General features: G+C 34.6%; 1 protein-coding gene across 2 annotated transcripts in view; it reads right to left on the reverse strand.

The window, feature by feature from the left end:
• ex (expanded) overlaps positions 1-5,062 on the reverse strand; it is a 48,911-nt gene extending 43,849 nt beyond the window's left edge. The window contains exon 1 of one of the 2 annotated variants that reach the window (XM_065359740.1): positions 4,574-5,062. The gene's annotated coding sequence lies outside the window, so the exon portion shown is untranslated. The remainder of the gene's footprint in view (positions 1-4,573) is intronic. The other variant, XM_065359739.1, reaches the window with a different exon arrangement.
• Positions 5,063-6,000: the final 938 nt, after the last annotated feature.

A 6,000-nucleotide genomic window follows, 5' to 3' on the forward strand; every position in this document is an offset into this window, starting at 1 on the left:
TCAATACAGGAAAAATGACCTCAAAAAAATCTATATTTTTACCTATGAGAAAACAAAATAGATTACCTACAATAAATCGTAAAATAAAAATCTTTTGCGAACAAATTGATTCACTTTTTCTTAAACATTCATTCGCGAACGAATCCATTCGTATAAGTGACTCGTTCGCGAACGAGTCGATTCATTCACTCAATTTCTGATGAATCATTCGCAAACGAATCGATTCATTTACTCAATTTGTGGTGAATCATTCACGAACAAATTGAATCATTTTTTGTGAATCATTCGCGAACGAATTGATTCGTATTAGTAACTCATTCGCGAACGAGTCGATTCATTCACTCAATTTTTGATGAATCATTCGCGAACAAATTGAATCATATTTTGTGAATCATTCGCGAACGAATTGATTCGTATTAGTGACTCGTTCGCGAACGAGTCGATTCATTCATTCAATTTTTGATGAATCATTCGCGAACGAATCGATTCATTTACTCAATTTTTGGTGAATCATTCACGAACAAATTGAATCATTTTTTGTGAATCATTCGCGAACGAATTGATTCATAAATTAGAGAATTGATCGATTCGTTGGCGAATGGTTCTTTCAAAAAATTGATCAATTCGTTCATGAATGATTCACCAAAAATTGAGGGTCGTATAAAAAAATTCAACTAAACAAGCAAAAAATTAATTAGAATCATTATAAAAAAAAAATCGAAAATTGTAAAAAATGTCAGGCATTAGATTTCATTTTTCAAATTTACACAGGAAGGTCAACATTTATCCTGCCCAGCATTTTTACAGATCAGCAAATTTTTTTCAATTTACAGAAAATTTGGGGAAAAATGAAATTTTAAAGAAGAATTTGAAAAAATGAAAAATTACAGTATCATTGGAAAATGGAAAAAAATGGACTTCACTTTCAATCGCAATTTTGACAAAAAAAAAATAACAACAACAAAAGTTCTTGGGGATTCCGGCAAAAAAATAGTGACTCTTGATAATTTATGCAAAAAAAGAGACTTTTTTGCAACTTTGGTAAAAGAATAGAATTTTTCGTTCAGATAATTTTGGTAAAAAACAAGATTTTTGCCAATTTTGGCAATAAACAGGATTTTTTAGACAATTTCAGATTTTTTGACTGTCTTGGAAAAAACATGACTTTTTTTTGGCAATCGAGACATCAATTTAGAACTTTTCGAATATTTCTGCTTCGAAAAAAAAACAAGACTTTCATGACCATTTTTGCAATACGCAGGACTTCATGACAATCTTGAGAAAAACCATGACTTTTTTCAACATTTTGCCCAAAAAAAACAGGTCTTTTCAGACAATTATGGCAAGAAACAGTGCTTCCGGACATCTTGGCAAACACCCAAACTTTTTAAATTTAGGGAAAAATCAAACTGTTCTGATAATTTTGGCAAAAAAATCAGAATTTTCAGACAATTTTAGAGAAAACAGAACTTTTTAGACGAACTTAATGGCAAAAAAATGACTTTTTTTTAGCAATTATTGAGACACGAATTAGGATTTTTTGAATATTTTGGTTCCGGACAAAAAAGCAAGACTTTCATGATTATTTTTGAAATGAATTTTTTGACAAACTTGGCAAAAAAATGGATTTTTTGACAAAATTAACAAAACCCTGAATTTTTTGACAACTTCAGAAAAAAACTGGACTCTTCTGTCAATCGCAGTTAAAAATCGGGCTTTTTAGACAATTTCAGTAAAAAAAATGGATTTTTTTGACGATTTTGGTAACCCCAAAAAAAAGAACTTTGCAAGAAATTTAGACTAAAAAAAGTAATGAGTTCTTCTTGATAATTTTCACCAAAAAGGAGATTTTCTCGGCAATTAAGATAAAAATAGGGACTTTTCTGGGAATCTCTGGCATTGCCAAAAATGAAAGAATTTCTCGAAATTTATAGCAAAAAAGCAATACTTTATGGAAATTGTGATCCACAAATCTCTTCATTTCATTCTCTTTTCTTCCTTCCTTCCTTCCTGCAAATCAAAAGGAATAGCACAATTTTCCTCATCTCTCTCTATAGACCTGCGGCCATAAAAATCCGGATGTTGATTTTCATTAGAGCCTTCAGAAGATTTCCTAAATTTTCTCTTCTCCTTCTCCTAGTTCTCCTTCAGTAAACATTGTCAAAATTTGAGATTATTTTTCAAACTATCATCTCTTCATCTCCTTCCCGCCATTAAAAAAATACCCTGTCAATTCTCGATAGTAAATATGTACTTGACGTGTTCATTTTCAACCAATCCTAGAAATATCGAGAAGATTTTCTCACCATTAGTTGCAATTCGTTAAAATTTTCACCTCATCATTCTAACGTATCAACTCAGCTCGGGAAACGTTTCAAAATCTACCCCAAAATTAACTCCAATCAATGAAATGCAAATCAATCGAACTCTAATCACACACACCGACACACATGAACCTATAACGTGTGACATAATGCCAGTTTGTCATTTATTTCTTATTAAAATTGCATCTGCGAACTAGTCTAATATGCGATTATAAACTAGGTCAAAACAAGAACATTAATGCTTTTGTAAGTGTACATTCCTCATTTTATTACGGAAATGAAATACGATTAACATAAATACATTTCCTTACGTGTATGAATTATTTATCGTATTTATACGTGTATGCATAAAAATACATATGGGCACCTACATTTTTTCACCAAAAAATATTAACAATTTAGCTAAATCTCGCATTCCTTCGAGAAATTCTTTACAACCAATTCGACTTCGATGTTTAAATTTTCGCACAGTTTACTATATTTGAACTGAAGAAGTGAAGACTGAAGCTAATGTTGCTAACAGATAAATACCTCAACGTACTTGAAATATTTGGACGAGTCGACTTATTTGTACTTCAAACATATGTACAGAATGTGTACTCGACGACTATACTCGTCGTGTAATTTTAGAAAAATCAAACATACTATTTTCAGCATAATTCGATTATTCAATTAGCACGTGATTACTTCTACGTGTTTGCGACTTGCAAATCAAATCAGAGTGTGAGTTGACAGAGTTCTGTAAACAGTATCTTTCGAATGTAGCTATACATAAACAGGTGTGTTCACATATTTAATCGAAAACAGAAGGAGCAATGTAGTGGAGACTCTTGAAAATTACCACGAGGTTAATGCACTGAACAAAAACACGACGATTTTACTCAAAAATCTGAAATCAGAATGCAGCTTTCCTGGGGCTAATGGAGTAGAAGAAAAATCAACGTGTTCACACATAGAAGCAAAGCGAAGCTAACATAATTTTTATGGACGAATGCTCGAGAAGAGGAAACATTGCGTTCACCTTAGTGTATCAATGATTCTGAACTTTTAACCAACTGAAACCGAAATTTCTTTGAATTTTTTTCATGGATGGAGAAATAATCGATAGGTGATATCAAAATGAAAGCAAGTAATAGTGAAATGTTTCTGTTTATTGACCCATATCATTAAACACAATTCCAATTCTTTCTTGGAATCAAAATTATTTGATCAAAAGGCCAAAAGCTTCCTTTTTATAACTAGAATTCGGTCCCAAACAGGAGAATGGAATGTCCAAAGGCTTGATGGTGCCAGGAACAACAACCAGGAAGCTCTATATCCACATACTTCGATGCACAAAAACAAATTACTCGACAAACCATATAAGATACGCTGCAGAATGAAAAGCCAATACATTCTGGAAATGACTGCATCCTTTTCTAAACACCCTCTAGAGAGATCAATTGCAGCAAAAATAATAATCAAAATCTACAAAAATGTTACCACCCCCTGCATAGTTCAACAAACACGCCGATAATCACGTGTAAAATAATTCCAACCAATCAGGAACAAGTAACAAGTATGACAAAAATCCAACGACTCACTAAACTCATATCTGATGTCTCTCGTCTTGTTTGATGTTCGATTTACTTATCAAGAATATTATTATTATAATCATGACTGGCAGAATTTCTCTAATCTTTAAAACAACTCTTTCAATTAACTAATTATCGAGCACGTAAAGCTTCAACTGCTGCGAATGAATGTAGGTAGGTAGCTAAACCGGAGACATTTTTCAAGGAAACTGTCCAAACTCGACCTCCAATTCCAATTGCAAGTCGAACGAAGTCGATGAAAATGCAACTTTGACAAAATAGTATGGTATTCGAGTAATTTTCTATCGATTTTATAGACCATTGCGAGTAATTAAACCGTTGTTTATGGGTTATTAATACACGCAGAATACATTCAACTCGCGAAGGTGGATTATAAAATGCTAATGTACGATATCGTCGATAATTGAAATACGAGGAAACGAACTAGATCAACCATGGTTTGGTTCTACGAATACACGATGATTTCAATTGTAATTTCGCCAACGAAGACTTCTTACAGTGTAACGAAAATAAACGCTAATTAAACGATTATTTTCAATTGAAATCATTAAGCACGGTTATCAATTCTAGTTAAAACGGCCGGATGCTTTCTCCAGTCAATTTAGCCACGTTTTCCATCGCATACAACTTGGTAATTTGATAAAAAATACTCACTTCCGAAGATCGCTGAACTCTCCGGCAGATTTATCACAGTCTTGATTGAAAACCACACGCGTAAAAACACTCAACTTTTGTAAAACAATCACAGCAAAAAAAAACACCCAACGCGAACGAAAATATATCGAGCACTTCGGGTATATTATTGCGGCACGTAAACTGCACTGATTTCGATATTTCCAACCACCGAACTATGGCGATTTTACGATTAATTAACACAAAATAATACACACGGCAACGAGCGCGAATTGAAATCACAACGGAAATAATACTTAAAAGTAAACATGAGCATATGAAACATAATAGAAATAAAAAAATTCTCATCCAACAGGTTCAATACCGCATTTTAGCTACTGTGTTGCGCCTTGTGCGCGCACTCGGAGGCTTAGCATAGCCGACTACAACTATTTCGGGTGGGGAGAACTGCATTCCTGTGCGCGCGGACCGTTTAGAAGTACACTCGAGTATACTCGGGCTTCGGCTATGGCTTTCCGAGTATTTGCGCAACTCGGCTAGTGATTGCCGCAGTTCAATTTCATCTTGGACCATGATTCTCTCTCCACCAATGTCCAACTCCAATGGTAAGTAATGGTACGTAGACCAAGACTCCAAGACTGGGGCCGTAGACGTAGAAGTAGACTGCCTGCGATGCATACGAGAGCCCATTCAAGCTAACGTATGTGTTAGTTTGTACGTGTGCAGTTGTGGTGGTGAATTCAGGTGTACTAACGTGTGTGTGTGTAGGTAAGGTATTCTGAGATTTGTATGGATGTGTAGTGGTTATAGAAATTATTAAAGGTGCTTAGTTGCAGGTTGTTTTGTTTGTGTACGCATGCGTAAGTTATTATACGCGGACTTATAATGAGAATACCTGAGTTTGAGGATCTCCAAATCAACCAGTTGTGAGTTGTGTTACATTTTGTAGAAAATTGTTCGGAATTTGGGACCATTAACCCGTAGTCGTAGGTACGTGGAAATTAGGAAATGGTAGATAATCGTAATGGAGTAATTTCCATAATGGTCATATCATGCAGATCTCATTAACCAGCTAATGAATACTCGATCGTAGAATCACGAGGAAGATGGTGATCCTTGATCCACAGATTTGAGAAATAAAATGTGCAACCAACCGTTCTAGTCCGGCATATGACAATAGGAGTAATTGGCGTAATTGCACCCCCCCCCCCCCGCCGATCCTCCGGGACAACTTTTTTCTTAACGGGTACATCCTAAGGAACATTTTAAAGCAAAGTTGCCAAAAAAAAAGTTGGCCTTACTTACAAAATGGCGGCCATTTTGATTGACAGGTCAGCCGAAATCGCAGATTTTGCGTTTTAACATAGGACTTGCACGAACTTTTTCAAACTTTATAAAGGTAGATCAAAAGATCATGCAAAAATTTATCACCTGTCAAAATTTCAAGT

The sequence above is a fragment of the Planococcus citri genome, chromosome 4 (genome assembly GCF_950023065.1).
Source record: "Planococcus citri chromosome 4, ihPlaCitr1.1, whole genome shotgun sequence".
NCBI lineage: Eukaryota > Metazoa > Arthropoda > Insecta > Hemiptera > Pseudococcidae > Planococcus > Planococcus citri.